The 18,883-nt window shown below is 42.5% G+C and overlaps 1 protein-coding gene and 1 pseudogene across 5 annotated transcripts in view; one reads left to right on the forward strand and one right to left on the reverse strand.

The window, feature by feature from the left end:
- The window catches only part of NAV1 (neuron navigator 1), a 343,043-nt gene that overhangs the window by 303,640 nt on the left and 20,520 nt on the right, over positions 1–18,883 (reverse strand). The gene's annotated exons all lie outside the window — the stretch shown is intronic.
- LOC140523151 (eukaryotic translation initiation factor 1 pseudogene) lies at positions 14,850–15,184 on the forward strand (annotated as a pseudogene).

The following is an 18,883-nucleotide window of genomic DNA, read 5'->3' on the forward strand; positions in this document are numbered from 1 at the left end:
GGAGCCCTTTTGTTCCCTTGTGGTGTCTCTGAAAGCCGCTCCACTGGGACAAGTCATTGCCCGGGCCCCATGCCCATAGGTTGGCAACCATCACAGCTCCAGACAAGGGAAACTTTGTGTTTCTCTGAAGCCTTGTGTTCCAGCCTCTCAGCCTTGAGGAGGGGTCAGTTCTCTGATGATGAAGGAACGAAGGCACAGAGAGGGAGCAGTAATGCTACAGAGGCCACATGGACGGCTTAGGAAGAATACAGAACAAAATCTAGGTGCTGACCTCCTGTTTGGTGTGGAAATGAGAACACACCTTTCTGACCCAATATGAGCTGATATCTGGGGCTCGAATCCTCTACCATTTGGTCTTGGATCAGCCTGCTACTTTTTTCAGTCAATGAACATTTACTAACAACCTACTTTGTGCCAGGCACTATGTTTTAGTGCTGGGCAAAAGATTCCTCCAAAATCAGACCCTTCCTTAGGATCATATGTGTGGAACTAGAAAGGAGATGTGAGGCTGTCTAAATCAACCTCCCCTTTACTGATGAGGCTCAGGGAATTTAAATGCCCTGCTCACAGTCACAGAGACAGTAAGCACCAGAGTCCAGATCTAAACTCAGGTCCTCAGATTCACATCAGAATTCTTTTCACCACACGATGTTGCTTACCTTCTTTCTGGGCCATGAGAAAGGGTTAACTAAAATTACCCAATAAGGGTATAACTGACCAGAAGAGAAGATAGGTTGGCCATGTAGTGAGAGGAAGAGACACAAGGGATGGATATCCTGAATCCTGCACTGGCTACCACAAAATGTTATAAGAAAAAAGCTGCCAGCATGTTGGCTGGAGCTTCCATGGGAGATTTATGCGAGGACATGGACAGAAGCCTTCTAATAAGAGAAAGCATGGATAGGCTGCAATCTCTACTGGTGAAGAAAACTCCCACATCCATTAAGTCACATATCCATTGAAGTATGGAAGCATCACATGTGGTTTGATAAGAATTGTCCTCGAAACAACTCCATGAACCCAGGAGTGCTAGCAAGTATCATTATCCTAATTTTATATAGGAATGAGGACTATACCTGTGATTTTGCCAGTGTAGGGGACTCCCAGATAAGGAAATTCCCTCCATCAATGAACGTAGAAATTTCTTCTTGAAATTTAGAGTCATAGTGGGTTACCTAGAACACTGACAGGTTAAGTTAAGTAACTTGCCCACTATCATACAGTCACTATTGTCAGAGGTGAAACTTGAACCCAGGTCTTCTTGAGTCAAAAGCCAACTCTCTCTCTACTATCCCATGCTGCCTCTTGTCCTCTTACAGATGGGGAAACAGATCCATTGAGAGGTTAAGTAATTTGCAAGTGGTCCAATGGTTAGAAAGTTATCAGAAATAGGATTTGAACCCAGGTTTCCTTATTCCATTGCTTGCAACTCTACCATTTTATGATGGCCAAATATGATCCTAGAAAATTATGTGGAGAAGCTTCACTAAAATGCAGAGACCTCCCAGACAGGGCTGAGGTAAGGACAAGGGCAGTGTGCCTGGTCAGCTGTGCCAACTAAGCTAATCTTTGGTGAACTTTTTATTGCCGGGATAAGAAATGTGAATTCAGTAAAGTTCCTCCCTGCTTCTCCTTTTGATCCACCCCCCCATATTGGCCAGCCACACACTTTTCTTTGGGTGTGGGAAATGCCACTCATATAAATCTAAAGCACCAGAAAGTCAGTTACCATCCCCTCAGCCGTCCACATTAGTCCTATACTTTCTGCATTCAACTGGACAAATTTCTCACTGATTCTAATGAATCTCTCATGTTGGTAACTTTGTCAACAGCCTAACTGTTGCCTTTTAATTCAATTCAACAAGTATCCGCTGAGTGTTTAATATTTGTGAGGTGCCAAGGATATAAAACCAAAGGTGAAATAGCCCCTCCCTAAGGAAGCCTATGCTCTAAGATCACAATTACACACTTTGTAAATATTTGTAAGTATTTTGTCTGAGTTCTTTCTCCTACCAGTTAAGAGCCCATCTCCCCAAGGTCAGTGAGTGGTCTTCTTTTTCTTTCTTAACTATACAAACACAGAGTCTCAGAATTGGAAGGGATCTCAGAGGCCATTCAGTCTATTCCAAAGCTGACCAAAAGTCCTTTCTAGAACAAAATAATAGCATTTAGCACCTGGAAGTTTGCAAAGAACTTTACACGTGTCATCTCATTTGATCTTCTCAACAGCCCTGTTGTTAAGTTGAGGTACATGCCTTATATACTTACTGACTGTGTGATGGGCACTAACCTTTGTCTCTCAGTTTCTCCAACAATAAAATATCAAATGAGATAATATTTTTAAAGCGCCTGCCACATAATAGGCACTTAATAAAGGCTTGTTCTCTCCCTCTTCTACCATTATCCTCGTTTTACAGATGAGGAAACTGAGACTGAGAGAAGTTAAATGACTTGCCCAGGGTTTTACGACTGATAAGTTGTAAGTGTCTGAGACAGGGTTTAAACCCGGATCTTCCTGACTGCTACTCCAACAACCTCCCCACTGCACCACCTATTTGCCACATCAATGGCTTATGGTCGGTCATCTGGCTTCCACTTGAAAATCTCCAGTATGAGGGGACCCACTGCTTTGTGGAGCTGATTATTCCATTTGGGGAAGTTTCTCCTAACAATGAGCTAATATCTGCCCCTTTTCAACTTCCACCCTTGTTCTGCCCTCTGGGGCCAAGCAGAGCAAAGTTAGTCCTTCTAAATGGCCACCTTTTAAAATGCTTGAAGATTGTCATTATTTCCCTTCAAGTTCTCCAGTCCTTATGCAGTTCGGTTGGAGGGTTCAATCAGTGTCTACTTGACTCATGTCTAAAGACCTGCTCCTAGAGCCTCCATGGGAACATCTTTATGGGTACAGTGCATGGAGTATTGGACTTGGAGTCAGGAAGACCTGTTTTTAAATCTAGCTTTCAACATGTACTATCTGCATGACCCTGGACAAGTCATATCATCTCCTTCTGCCTTAGTTTTCTCAGTTATAAAATGGAGATAATACTAGCATATACCTCCCAGGGATGTTGTGAGGATCAAATTAGATAATATATGTAATGCACACTGTAAACTTTAAAGCACTCCATCAATGCTATTATTATTATTATAAATTAATAGTACATTTGGGCAGGTAACCAACTTCCTACATGATTCTTTAGGCTCTTTCCCAGAGAAATCTCCTGGCTTTCAAAAAGCAATTTCTACAAAGGAGTACTTGCCAGGATCCTTTCAACTCCTTCTTGCTGAAATGTGGCTCCACCTGGGAGTAGGTGTGTTCAACCATGGAGCCCACCCAGGACTTGCCCATCTCACCAGTACTACATCCTCAGGTTCCCCAACTACTGCCTCTTTGTGAATCTGGCTGAATAACCTCAAATGGAAACTGAAGCATTCCAGGGTCCTTCCCCAAGGCAGCCAAAGCAGCATCTGCTCTCCAGATTTCGCCATTTCAGAAGCACCTTCTGCTGATGAGGACCCTGTGCCAATGGGCGAGGGCTTCATTTGAACTTGGAAAGCTGCCTCCTGAGTCTGTGCAATCTATAGGAAAGCCTGCCACAAAGTTTTTCTTGGATTACCTACAAGTATTCTAATGATACTCATGTCTTTTTCATGCATCTAATTTATCAGAACCCAGAATCTCTTGTTGATCATTGATGATTACTGTCTGATGGGAGAGCCAGAAGTTCATAGATTCAGATATAATCATCTAGTCATCTAGTCCAAGACCCTCATTTCACAGAGGAGGAAACTGAGGCCCAGAGAAATTGAATGATCCCGAATCTCCTGATGTGATTGTTGAGACATAGTCCCTGACCTCAGGGAGCTCTGAGTTTGGTGGAGGAGTCAGAGCCCTGCTTTGGGACAGCTCCTTTGGGAGCTGTGAAATGAGAGAAACATATATGCATATACCTTGTGACCTTAGGCAAATCATTTCCCTTTCTCTGAGCCTTAGTTTCCTCCTCTGTAAAATGAGAGGATAGCACTAGATGACCTTGGAGATTCCCTCCACCTGTAAGTCCTATGATCCCATCACTTAACACAACAGCTAGATAGGGAAACATATATCTATATCAAGGAAGCTCTTAAAGTAACTGAATCAATAGCAAAGCGGTGTTCTCCCTCCCTCCCTCCCTCCCTCTCTCTCTCTTCCTCTCTCTCTGTGTTAGCTCTGCTTCCTCTTTTACTCATGTTCATGTCCTTTTCCATCCCCAAAGGCACCTATGCCTTCCAGTTCACCAAGATGCTGTCCTTGCTACATTTGAGAAGAAACCAAGAGATATAACAGAGGAAATGTTGGACTTCATGTCAGAATTATCTGGGTTAGAATCATCTCTCAGGTTCTTGTTAGCCATTTTATTTAACTTTCCTGAGCCTCACTCTCCACATCTGTAAAATGGAGATAATAATAAAATCTACCTTACAAAGTTGTGTGGATCCAATGAAGTATTGTGTGGAAAGAGTTTTGCCAACCTTAAAGCGAACGAATGAATGGCTTAATGAATGAGAAGCATTTAAATGCTTCCTATGAGCTTGGTTTTAGGCTACAAATATAGCTGTGAACTGTGACAATTATTCAAAATTCATTTTTTAGGGTATTGACTCTGATACAAAATGACTCCTGGTCCCAAAAGTATGGGAAACTTCGGAGTTCTATTCTTAAAAAGTAACCTCCAAAAATCCTTATGGAAAAAGGTCACTATCTTTAAATTTTTTCTCTTTTTCCAAGTGTGAACCTCTACAAGGCAGGGGCTGTGTCTTGTCTGTTCTGCTCTGAACATCTTGGGTGCTCATTCACAGCAAAGCAGACAAGTCCCAGGGTTTCACTAAGAGACTGGAAACATGGATGCTGACAGTCCTCTCTTCAGCCCCATCTCCTCAAATCACTTAGAGGGCACACTCTCCAGGGCTTTGGGAAAGAATAAACACATTGAATAAACGGGCAGGGATGTGGTAAAGATCAACGCTAGAGAAATGCTGAGAAAGTTCATCATTTCCACTACCTGCTGAGTGGCAGGACAGGTCCGAGGCCAGACCCAAATGGCAGCCGGACGTTTTTTAAGGTCTACTAGGCTTTTTTATTTAAAGTTTTGAGCTCCAAATTCTATCCCTTCCTTCCTTCCTCACCTTCCCCCTCCCTGAGGTGGTAAGCAATCAGATCTAGGTTATACATGTGCAGTTACATGAGATATTTCTATATTTAGACAATAAAATGAAAGGAAGGGAAAAATAGCATGCTTCAGTTTGTATTCACTCAATATCAGTTCTTTCTCTGGAGCCAGATAATATGCTTCATCATTAGTCCTTTGGGATTGTCTTAGATGATTGCAGTGATGAGAATAGCTAAGTTATTCACAGTTCTTCATGGAATAATATTGCTGTTTTTGTATATAAAGTGCTCCTGGTTCTGTTCACTTCGCTATGCATCAGCTGATGTACGTCTTTCCAGGTTTTTCTGAAATCATTCTGCTTGTTGTTTCTTATAGCAGAGTAATATTTCATTACAATCATATACCACAACTTGTTCAGTCATTCCCCAAATGATAGGCATCCCTTCGATTTCCAATTCTTAGTCACCACAAAAAGAGCTGCTATAAATATTTTTGTACAAACAGGTCCTTTTTCATTTTTTGGATGTCTAGGAGACATAGACCTAGCCGTGGTGTTGGTGGATCAAATGGTATGCACAGTTTTATAGCCCTTTGAACATAGTTTCACATGACTCTCCAGAATGTTTGGATTAGTTCAAGGCTCCACAATAGTGCATTAGTGTCTCAGTTTTTTTACATCCCCTCCAACAACCAACATTTTCCTTTTTTGTCATATAACCTACTCTGACAGGTGTGAGGTGGTACTTCAGACATGTTTAATTTACATTTCTCTGGTCAATAGTGATTTAGAGCATTTTTTCATGAGTATCGATAGCTTTGATTTCTTTGTCTGAATGCTGTCTGTTCATATTCTTTGACCACTTATCAATTGGGGAATGACTTATATTTTTATAAATTTGCCTTAGTTATCTCTGTATTGATCAGAAATACTTGATGCAAATCTCCACTGCCACCCCAGTTTCTGCTTTCCTCGTAAGTTTGGTTGCAATTGGTTTTGTTTGTGCAAAAACTTTTTAATTGTACCTGTTTTACATTTTGTAATGCTCTGTATCTTCCTAAATTCTTCTCTTATCCATAAATCTGACAGATAAACTATTCCATAGTGTATAATTTGCGTATGTGTAAATCATGTACCCATATTGATTTTCTATTGGTATATTGTATGAGATGTTGGTCTATATCTATGCCATGCTGTTTTCCAGTTTTCCCAGCAGTTTTTGTCAAATACTGAGTTTTTGTTCCAAAAAGTTGGATCTATAACTTTACCACATACTAGATTACTACGGTCACTTATTATAATACAATTTGTACCTAATCTATTCCACTGACCCACCACTCTATTTCTTAGCTAGTATCAGATTGTTTTGATAATTACCCCTTTATAATTCAATTGGAGATTTGGAACAGCTAGACTACCTTCTTTTGCATTTTTTTCATTGATTCCTTTGATATCCTTGGGCTTTTGTTTTTCCAGATGAATTTTTTTTTTCCTAGGGCATCCTGACATTTCCAGCTGCCTGTCAGGGGCACCTGGGAGTCTGGAGAATTTCTGTCTCTGCTCTTAAATGAGACATAGCAGTTGGGCAATCTCCACTGGCTCCTCCTTACAGGGAAGGAGCTCAGAATAAAGACAAGGGAAAGAAGGAAATGCTTTCGAGTTAAGTCACTGAGATCTGAGTGCCCTTCTGAGGGAGCCAATCTGGCCTCAAAAGGACTCTGGGTGAGAAATAATAATTCACACTAGCCCTGTGAGGTAGGCAGGGCAAATATTATCATCCTCCTTTTCTAGATGACTAAACTGAGGCTGAGAAAAGTTAAGTGACTTGCCTGCATAGGCAAAAGTTCTTTGTCCCGGTCATATGTTCAATAAAAGCAGAGGTCGGATTTTAACCTGGGTTTCCTGACTCCTAATCTATCATTCTTTCCACCTGAGGCCACACATATGAGTGATTGCTACAGAAAGTGGGCCCTAAGGTATCACTGAGGGTAGAGTAATATTCCCAAATTCCCATGATGCCAGCCCTCTGAGAAGAACCTCAAAGACTCAGACTATGGCTGATCCTCCTTCTCCTCTACTCTCAAAGGTACTAAATTGTACAGGTTATAAACCTGTGCTGGGCATGCACTTGGCTCACCTATGGAGAAGCCCCATCTTAGCCACTACACATTGTATAAGCAAAAGCTGTCAAACAAAGACTTGGGGGCAGCCCATATCTTTCTATAACTGAACATGTTATTTATGAGAGGTGAAGACAAGGTGATTTTGGACTATAGAGAGGAAAACAGAGTCCCTGGCTACTGTATCCATGATGTAGGTATGAAATTAAAAGAAAGAAACTAGATTGGTGTAACCATAAGTATTGTGGCTCGTCTGGGGCTTTATCTTAGGGTATGGAAATTTACAGGGTGTTGTTCAATCCTTCAGCAGGATAGAAACAACCTAGCTTGGAAACTAGTTAGTAGGCAAATTAATTAAAATAGGAAACTACAAGATGGCACACACTTCTTTTCCTTGGAAGCCACACCCCAGCTGGTCTGAGATCTGGCCTCACAATATTCAATGAGTAGTGAATAGCAATGACCCCAGGTCTCTGCCATGGCTATAGACTGAGGATTTCTAGTGAAAAGTCATAGAGAAGAAATGGAGGTCAAGAGAATACACGACTTTTTCAAGACCCAGAGTAAGGGTTGTAGGGGAGAGCCCAGGGTTCTGGCTTGATCTCACTTCTCTGTCCCTTATACACATTGCTTAGATCCACAGCTCCACAGATCATTTTCAAACCCTCCCATTCTATGAACTGGGTTGGGCTTCCTTCTGCTGATAACAGACAACAGGTGCAGCTGAGATTCTTTCAGATCAAGAGGTGTTCTGAAGCTCTTGCTGATTTGGGACTAGAAGAGCCTGGGGACCAGGGCTGGATTCTATGAGACAATGTCTCCCTCTGCTGGTGTATGGAGGCACATGTAGGAGAAATTCAGGCAAGGAAAGCTCTCAGTTCTGCTACTTTAAGATCCCCCCCATGGCTAACAGCTGCAATAGGTCTTTGGAAACATCTTGCCTCCATTTTACAGATGAGGACAATTGGGCCTGGATTGGTGAAGCCTGATATCACACAGGTGTTAAGCAGGATTTAGACCCCTGGTCTTCTGACCCCAGAATCAATGTCCTCCCCCCTACCCCCCCCCCCCCCCCCCATGGTAGAACATTGCTTCTTCTTTACTAGCTTGGATGCTTTGAAATCCTTTATTAAGCTCTGGTTTGGGGATGGCCTCATACCCTGAAGAAAAGGGGGTACTCAGATACGGCCCTTGTTCTCTCACTCCCCTCAGTTTAGCCTTTATATAAAAGGTTTTGTCTGTTGGTAACTGAGTCCTTGTTTGTAGGTCTTTGTGTCTGGGCTCAACATGGCACGTCAGAAGAGGGACCACCCAGACAGGGACCACTGGTTTGCAACCTCTCAGGTCACAGTGACAGCATCAATATTTAATTTGTAATATAGTGATGTTTATCTCTCCCCTATGTCTACATCATAGTACATTGGTACTTAGCCAATCCCACCTTATAGATAAGTCAAGCCAAGTCAACAGACATTTATTAAGCACCTATTATGCGTAAGGAATTGTGCTGAGCCCTGGAAATATAAACACAATCAAAAAGAAAGACAGTGCTTGCCCTCAGTGGATAGAGTGTTGAGCCCACAGTCAGGAAGACCTGAGTTCAAATCCTACCTCAGATACTTACTAGCTGTGTGACCCTGGGCCAGTCACTTAACAGCTGTTTGCCTCAGTTTCCTCAACTGTAAAATGGGAAAAACTAGAAGACTCCCCTCCCAGAGCAGTTTCGAAGATCAAATGAGACATTTGTAAAGCATTTAGCACCATGACTGGCACATAGTAGTTGCTTAATAATTACCTTTCTCCTTCCCTCCCTTCTCTTCCTTCCTTCCTTCCTTCCTTCCTTCCTTCCTTCCTTCCTTCCTTTCAAGGGGGGAGGGAAGACAATACATATGAGAGAATTGAAAAGGGGGTGGAGAAAGAGATGAAGGTACCTGGCAAAGTGTGCATTGTAGAGAAGGTCTGGGAAGCCAGAAGTAAAGCCTGGAGAGGAATAAAGACACGGTTGTGCCTCCTTCTTAAGAGGGAGTTTCTGGGAGGAACCAACCAATCAGAAGGAGAGACTGCAGGAGTGTGGAGCACTTCAAACATGGGAAATCGAGGGTTAGAAAGGACTTCCAAGGTAAAGAGGTATCGGGGGGATCATAGAGAAAGTCCAGGAGAGTAAAGAGAGCAGCCTGGAGCAGATATAGACGTGCCTAGATGTCTGTTCGTAGGATTATGCCCTGTCTTCCTAACTAGGACTACAAGAGTGCTGAGGACAAGAACTATGTATATTTTATAGGATCATATACTTAAAGTTGGAAGGATTGAAACACTTCCCACTCCCCACAGTATCATTGGGCAGCTTAATTGTTTGTTTTAAAAATTATTTCCTCTATGTGCATGTCTCCAATTAAACTGGGAGTTCTCTGAGGGCAAGATCTAAATTTTCTGTTCTCTCTTCCCAAATTATCTCATAAGTGGCTCTTCCAATTATACAATTTCTGTGTTTTCCTCTCTGTGGTTTTGTTCCAATACTCTTATCCTCCACTGAGGGCTAAGGAGTTCTACCCAGCCAGCCTTCCTATCAACTATCATCTCTCCCAGAATGCTCCTGTTTATATCCTGGATCACCACTGATTTCCTTTAACAATACCACAAGTAAGGGGGATGAAGCCTCACCAGAATTACATGAGGTCTCAACTCCTGCTTGACTCAGTTCAAGTAGCTATGGATTTTTATCAACTTTATCCATCTGCAAACTGTGGAGAGAAACATATTTGATCATGCTACAGGGTGAATGGAAACTTGTAGAGAATGATGGAAACTCAGAGGCTATGACTGACTGTACTGGAGGTAGCAGACTATTTCCTACCCTCAGTTTTTCCTGGGAAAGGGGTCTCCTTCATCCCAGTGAGACAAGACAAGCAGCATAACATGGCAGGCAGAGACCTGGTCTCAATATGTGTGTCCAAGTATAATATGTATGTATGTATGTGTGTGTATATAATATATATGTATATATACACATAAAATATTGGGAGATGAGTGTGGTATCAATAAAATAAAAAGTAGCAGTAAAAATCAGATAATTTTGTTTCATTTTTGTTGTTCAGTCATGTCCAACTCTCCGTGGTCCTATAGACCACAGCAAGCTCGGCTCTTCTATCCTGTACTATCTCCCCAAGTCTGTCCAAGCTCATGCTCATTGCTTCTATGGCACTATCTGTTTCATTCTCTGCCATCCACTGGTCCTTTTGTCTTTAATCATTACTTATTTATTTCTAATAAAATTTTGTGATGGTTTCTTTTATTATTTATTTATAATTCTAGAGCTTGTGTCTTTAACAAATTTCTGCAGGCACTCTATACATGTGTGTTGCATTGAATGAAAGATAAAGGAGAACTGATCCACTTTGTTGTCAACCAGGGGAAGAGGGGAGAGGACAGAGAGGATGAGGTTGCTCTATGGACCCCATTCTGGTACAGGAATTGAGACAAAGAGCCGGGGAGAAGGAAAATGATTTGGTGTTTCCATTTACCTCCTGCCCCAAATTTTTAATACTTTCGTCCTATCTTTGTCTCAGATCCCCACTGGGGACCCCTCTACAAGCTGCTGCCCTCCTAAGTCAATCTTAAACTAACTCCCCCTCCCAGACAGAGCCATATGGAGCCCCCAGAAGTTGGCACAGAAGTGCTCCTCAGAGCCCTCCAAGCTGTGGTCCTCCTCCCTCCGTACACCCGGGATCCCATCTGGCTTCCAGATCTGCTCCTGCCTGCTGGCTTCCTTTACGGAAACACCTTTTTCCTGCCTCATTGGTTTGTGGTGTTTCCTGCACAGGAAGAGAACTCTTTGATTCGGAGGGGTTATTTATAACCAGCCTCCTTCTAGGCCTCACTGATTGGAAGGGCTTCAGGGTTCAGGCCCTTTCTCTGGGACGTAGGCATAAAGTCAAGAGATCAGGGAACAATGAATGGGGTCAGCGATGCCTGAGATTTCATTATCTAGCCTCCAAAACAGACTCCTCCTGACTTCCCTTTTTTTTGTTAATGGTACCAGCATTCTCGCAATTGTCTGAGACACCAGAATTACCTTTGCCTTTCCTATCTTCTTTCACCTTCGATATACAATCAGCTACCAAGGCTTGTTGGTTCTTAGTCACTGATCTGGGAGTCTCAGGTCCTCACTTTAAATCCCACCTCTGCCACTTAGGAACTGAACTGCATGACTTTGGACAAGGCATTTCACCTCCATGGGCCTCAGTTTCTTCAGCTGTAAATGATCAAGTTGGGCTGGATGGCCTCTAAGGTCTCTTTGGGCTATCTATCTCTAATTGTCTCAGAAATGTCCCTACAGTCTTTTCTTCCTTTCCTCTGCCATTCCCTAGCTCAGACCCTGATCACCTCACATTTACGTCATTGTAGTAGACTCCGGATTGCTCTCCCTGCCCTCCTTGCCTTCAGCCTCTCTTCCTCCAACGCATCTTTTATACCAGTGTGTGTGTGTGTGTGTGTGTGTGTGTGTGTGTGTGTGTGTGTGTGTGTGCTTTATCTAGATGGTATTTCACTGGCATAGGGAATTCCCTGATGAGGAAATTCCCTTTCCCAGTGCAGATCTGCGCCCGTTCTGCAAACTCTAGTCTTAAGAGAGCTGCCAGGGGGCACTGAGAGGTAAAAAAACCTGTCCAGGTTCACCAAGACAGCATCAGTCATAAATGAGATTAACCAGTGGAAAATTCCACTTTCGTGATGTTACTCCCCTTGCTCAAAAAACACTGATGGCCCTCTACCACGATTACAAAATGAACTCCAAATGTATTGATTTAGCATTTGTGGTCCTCCTCAATCTGGTCCATTTTATCTCCCATCAGCTCTCCTACCTGACCCCTTTTATCCAGTCAAGCCCACTTACTCACCACCTCTCAGACGTTCCTTGTGATTTCTTGCCTCCCTGCCTTTGCTCACAAACCATATCTTCTAACTCCAACGCCTCCTTCCCTTGCACCTTGTTGTTAACCTTCCTCTAAGGCCTAGCCTTCCAACCTACCTCCCAGTAGTGGAGGTGATCTATTGGTAACCCCAGACCACAGCATTGCCCTCCCTTTTTGGAGTTCAAAAGCATTTGAAAGCCAATTTGATGAAATTCACTAAGCATTTGTCAAGCCCTTACTTTTACAAGGCAGTGTACCTGACATGGGGCATATGATTGATGAGAAAATGGCATATTTCCTGCCCTCAGGGAACTTCCAATCCAAAACAGGGAATAGAGCATGAACACAAATAAAAACAATAAGGTATTGGGGCAAAAATGAAAGTAGGGCAGGGTCTGAAGTCTGAAGACCCAGGACAGAGTATGGCCTATGACATAAAGCCTCTGGCTTTATGATTGTGGGCAAGTCACGTAAGTGAATGAGACTCACAAAGTGATTCTTAATGTGTGCTTCTGTAAAGTGCAGATAATGATATTTATATTACCTACACCACAAAGTTGTTAGGTAAGTGCTTTGTAGAACTGAAAAAGCAACGTCCAATGTTCACCAAAATATTTTACAGCAACACTTTTGTGTAGGAGTAAAGAACTAGAAGCAAAGTTGATATCCATTGATCTGGTAATGGCTAAACAAAATGGGGTACATGGCTGTATTGGTTTTATTGCTGGTCTGGAACAATAATAATGATAATAATGAAAGCTGGTATTTATATTGCAGCGAGGTGGCACAGTGGATAGAACACTGGCCTGGAGTCAGGAAGACCTGAGATACAATCTGGTTTCAGACACAGAGTAGCGGTGTGACCCTGGGCAAGTCACTTAATCCTTTTTGCCTCGGTTTCCTCATCTGTAAAATGAGCTGAAGAAGGAAATGACAAACTACTTCAGTATCTTTGCCAAGAAAACCCCAAATGGGGTCACAGAGAGTCAGACTTGACTGAAATGCAATCAAGCAACAGCAACAGCAACACAAAGCATTTATGTGGTGCTTATGTTATCTTGTTTGATTCTCACAAGAACTCTGGGAGGTAGGTTCTACAATTATCTGCATCTTACAGATGAGGAGACTGAGGCAAAGAGAGGTTAAATGACCTTCCCAAGGTCACACAGCTAGTGAGTGTCTGGGGTAGGAGCAGAACTCAGGTCTTCCTGATTATAACACCTAGCTGCCTTTTTAAGAAATAATGAATATGATACAGAGAAGCATATAGAAGACTTGCATGAACTGATACAAAGTAAAGCAAGCTGATGCAGGAAAACAATATATGACAACAATGTAAGCAGAAACAACAACAACCAAACAAGTGAAATTGAATGCTGGAATTCTCTTTCTCCTCATCTTTGCCTCAAGATAGAATCCCTGTCCTCCATTAAGGATGTGCCACCATTAAGGATGTGCCATCCCCTATCAAACTACCTCCCATTTACTCTATACTTACCTTGTGTGTATCCTTTTACGTATATGTTGCTGCTTCTTGAGGTCAGAGATTATTTTTACTTTTCCTTGTAGTGCCTAGCATATAATTAGTACTTAATAAATGCTGATTGATCACTATGAAATTATAATGACCATGCTTGGCTTCTAAAGAAGAGAAATGAAGTCACCTCCTTCCCTTCTTTACAGAGGTGGGGGACTATGGGTGTGGTACATTTCATACAGTGTTGCACTTGGTTGATGTCTTAATTCGTTTTGTTAGACTGTTTTTTGTTTCTCTTTGTTATTGTGAGTTGTTAGCAATATGTCACAGGAGCAAAAGATAAATCCTAGAAAGTTCGAGGAAGGGAAGAACACTTTCAGCTTGGCAGGCAGGGGCTGGGTGGGATCAAAAACCAAGGAAAGCTTTATGGAGGAGGAAGCACCTGAGCTGGGTCTTGAAAAACAAAGAGTTCAACAGGTAGAGATGAGGAGGAAGTGAATTCCAGATATGCAGGTGCTGGGGGGGGGGGGGGGGGGGGCGGCGCAGCCTGTGCTAAAGCTGGACACAAGACAATATAGGACAAGACTGGGAGGAAGCTGGTAGCCTAGTTTGGCTGGAATGTATAAGTGAAAAAACAGCTAGAGGGGTATACGAATCTAAGTTTTACTGGGTTTCAAATGCCAGGAAGAAGAATTTGTATTTTATCCTAAAGATAATAGGCAGCTATTGAGGGTCTTTCAGTGAGTGACATTGTCACAGTTCAGGAAAAATATTTTAATAACTCTGCATATGGAAGATGGATTGGAGAATGGATAGACTGGAAGAAGGGAGATGAGTTAAGGTGCTATTTCAATAGTTCATACAGATAATGAAGACCTGAGCTGGGAAGAATGGAAAGTAGGGAGCAGATTTGAGAGATATCATAGAAGCAGAATGGATAAGACATGACAAGTAATTGGACCGGGGAGGTGAGGGAAAGGGCAGCTAAGCAGCACAGTGGACTTGGAATTAGGAAGACTCTTATCCATCAGTTCAAATCTGGTCTCAGAGCCCAGTCACTGAGCTGCCACCAACTAGGCAGCCTCCCCCTCGCTTCCCCGCCGCTTCCCCCACTACCTCCTCCACTACCCCCCACCCTTCTCCCTCCATCGCCTTCTGAAGGCCATTTCCACGGAGAAAGGGGAATCGTGTCGTATGTTCGCTATCTAGAACCTCGACTCTTTCGACCCCTTTATTGATGCAAGTAAGGGTGATGACCTGCTTCCTGCTGGGACTGAGGATTACATCCATATAAGAATTCAACAGAGAAATGGCAGGAAGACCCCTGTCCAAGGGGTCGCTGATGATTACGATAAAAAGAAACTAGTGAAGGCATTCAAGAAGAAATTTGCCTGCAGTGGTACGGTAATTGGGCATCCAGCAAATGGAGAAGTAATTCAGCTCCAAGGGGACCAGCGCAAGACATATGCCAAGTCCTCATGGAGACCGGACTGGCGAAGGACGACCCGCTGAAGGCTCCTGAGCTTTAAGTGCTTGTGGCTCACTGAAGCTTAAGTGAGGATTTCCTTGCAACGAGTAGAAAAATTCCCTTCTGTCCCTTGTCACAAGTTTAAAAACCTCACAGCTTGTATAACGTAACCATTTGGGGTCCGCTGTTTAACTTGGACTAGCATAACTCATTTATGTAATAAAAGGAAAAGAGCCAAAAGAAAAAAAATCTGGTCTCAGGGACTTATTAGCTGTGTGACCCCAGGTAAGTCACTTAACCCTGTTTGCCTCAGTTTCTCATCTGTAAAATGAGCTGGAGAAGAAAATGACAAATCACTGTAGTATCCTTGCCAAGAAAACTCCAACTGGGCTCATGAAAGGGTCAGATGTGACTGAAATGATTCAACAACAAAAAAGGTGAGGAAAGGGAAGAATTCAAGATGATTCTGTGATTATAGTTTTTGGTAACTGGGAAGATCATGCGGAAACAGAAAGTCGCAAGAATAGGAAAGAATTAAAGGGGATAGTATTAACTCATTTTTAAATATGTCAAGTTTGAGGGTGCTAGTGGGGAATCAGGTGGAAATAGCCATCAGGCTGGTGGAGATGCTGTCCTCAGCTCAGGAAAGAGCACTGGGCTGGATATACAGATTTCATCTATTTTATATTGTGTGTGTGTGTATGTGTGTATATGTAGATGTATCTCTGCATTAATACATATATATTATATATAAATTGTCTATTAAATTATAATATTTCATCTAAGACCTGAAGATCAAAGCTAGTCTGCCAAACACTCTTTGAATGGCTTTCACATTTTAAAAAGCTTTATGTACTTCAAAATATAAGAAACCATTCTGATCCTGTGAAGCTGTACTAAAACGGGGTCAGGTGGGAGGCTGATTTGGCTCTTGGGCTGTAGTCTGCCAACCCCTGGTACATGTATGAAGGTGATATTTTAAGCCCTGGGAGTGGATGAGATTATCTAGGAAGAGGGTATAGGAGAAAGTCTTAGGAGACATACATACTCAACGATGTGAGAGGAATGGAAGAACCAAAGGAGAACAAGAACGATGAGTCAAGCAGGCAGGACAATAACTACGAAACAGCAGTGTTGCAGGTACCACATCAAGACAGACTGTCCAGGAAAAAGAGGGTAAAAAGAATGCTACTGAGCGATTGTGAAGGATGAATATTAAGACCATGGAATTTGGTCTTTCCCCAGAAAGGGCCTTAGTGATCACCCAGCTCAGCGTAGAGGTGATGTGTGGGTACATTCCCAGGCTTGGGGGTGGGAATGGGGAGCAGCATACAAAGGCATGAAAGAAGGCAAACAGTCTGAGTTTGGCAAGCTTTGCCTGGAATATACAGAACATTAAGGAAGGAGTATGAAATCAGTCTATAAAGGTGAGCTGGAGTCAAATCACAAAGGGCTTTAAATGCCAACTGAATAACTTGTATTTTCTTAGAAGCAATAGGATGCTGATGAAGAAGGTTCTTTGGCCAGGGATTGACACAGTCAGATAGAAACTTCCTAAAGCATATTTTCACAGCCAAGTAGAGCATCAGTTGGAAAGATGAGAATCTAATAGTCAAGAATCTGAGTAGGTTACTGAAATAGCGCTGGTGAGACATGATGGGGGCTTGAAATAGGGTGATGGTGGAGTGAATGGAGAAAAGGGGGGTTGGCGTGTGAAACACTGAGGATGTAGCATCAATTAGACTTGGCAAATAGTTGAATATGATGGGTTGGGGTAAAGGAAATGGAAGACTCAAGGATGACTCTGAGGTGTTGAATTTGGATCTTCCAGTTATTTTCCCTGTGAAATTGTATCAGTCATACAATAAACATTTATTAAGCACCTCCTATGTGCTAAGCGCTGGGATAATAGAAGGAAAAAAATGGTCTGTCCTTTAGGAACTCATACTCTAATGGGGGAGATAGCATGTAAATAACTGGACACAAATGATAAAAATGAGGTAGAAGAAAAGTCATCTCAGAGGGAAGGCATTAGTAATTGGGGTACTGGGAAAGGTCTGTGGGAGGTGGGATTTTAGATGAATGTTAGAGGAAGTTAGGGAGGCTAGGAGGTAGAGCCCCTGAACTTTTCTGAGCCTCAGTTTTCTCCTCTGAAAAAATGAGGGAGTCAAACTACATGAATTTGAAAGTCCCTTCCAGTCTAATAGCCCATGATCTCATTTTGAAGAGGAGAAAACAGGGCCAGAGGAATGAAGTGATTTTCCTGACAGGACACAGGTACTTTGTGTCCAAACCAGGACTGGAACTCAGGTTTCCATCGTCTGTAATTCTCACTCCCCAAGCAATCCTAAAACCAAAATCCAAAAATCTTAGGGATATTACTTTGTGTTACAAACTAGTGCCATTATTTGAATTTTCGCGTGCTTAGATCTCATCTCCCCAAACAGATCCTAAGCTCCTCAAGGATAAGGACAGTGCCATATGCTTTTGCCTCCTCCATAACCTTGTTCAGTAAATGTTCTGTTGACTCATTTAGTCAACAATCAATGGTGAGGCAGGATAGGGGAAAAAGTTTGAAGGGAACTTTCCCATTGATTTTCTCCATTTTATTCCCACAGTAATCCCAGGAGGAAGATGATTGTAGTTAAGAAAACTACTAAGTTCTGAGAGGTCATAAGTGACTTGATCAAGGTCACATGACTAAGTTCATGGTGGAACCAGGACCAACCACACACAATTTTAAAGTTGGAAGGCTCTCAGTGGCCATCTGGCCCAATCTATAGTTGAAAGGAAATCCTCACAAGGACACACCCAACAAATGTCCATCAGGGCTCTGCTTAAAAATCTCTACTGAGGAAGGAGACATGCTATCTCCCCAGGCAGCCTATTGTACTAGAGGTAGCTACAATCTTTAGGAAGCTTTTCCTGACCTCAAGCCTAAATTTGCCTCCTGGTGTCTTCCACTCATTGTTCCTGGTTCTACCCTGTGGGGCCAAACAGAACAAGCCTAATGCCTGTTCCACAGGATAGCCCTTCAAATACTGTCATTGAACACAGCTATCATGTTTCCTCTGAGTATTTTTATTCTTGCTAAATACCCTTAGTTCCTTCAACTGATTCTTAAATGGCACACATCCAAGACCCTTCAATATTCTTCCACTGGACATACTCCAACTTGCCAACGTCCTTTCTAAGATGTAGTGCCCAGAACTGAACACAGGCTATGTGTGGTCTGATCAGAGCAAACAGAGTACAGCAGAGCTATCATCTCCTTGTTCCTGGAAGATGTGTGTCTCTTCATGAAAAAGCTTCTATGGGCTGCCATATCACATGCTGACTCATATCAAGCTTGTATTCCACTAACCCCCATGAGATCTTTTTCAGGCAAACTGCTATCCAACAATGTCTCACCACACCTTGTACTTATGAAGTGGATGTTTTGGTCCCAGGTGTAAGACTTTACATTTATCCCTATTAAATTCCATTTTATGGGCAGCTAGGTGCCACAATGAATAGAGCTTTGGAGCCAGGAAGATCTGAATTCAAATGAGGCCTCAGACACTTATAACTGTGTGACCTAGCAAGGTACTTAACCCCGAATGCCTCCAAATAAGTCCATCCCATTTTATTAGTTTCATTCAGCCCCGTGTTCTAGTTTGTTAAGGTCTTTTTTTTTTTTTTTAGCCTCTCCCAGATTTGTGTCATTTACATATTTGATGAGTCTATCATCTAGGGCTTTATGATAGTGGTGCTGATGTCA

This window comes from Notamacropus eugenii, chromosome 2 (genome assembly GCF_028372415.1).
Source record: "Notamacropus eugenii isolate mMacEug1 chromosome 2, mMacEug1.pri_v2, whole genome shotgun sequence".
Taxonomy (NCBI): domain Eukaryota; kingdom Metazoa; phylum Chordata; class Mammalia; order Diprotodontia; family Macropodidae; genus Notamacropus; species Notamacropus eugenii.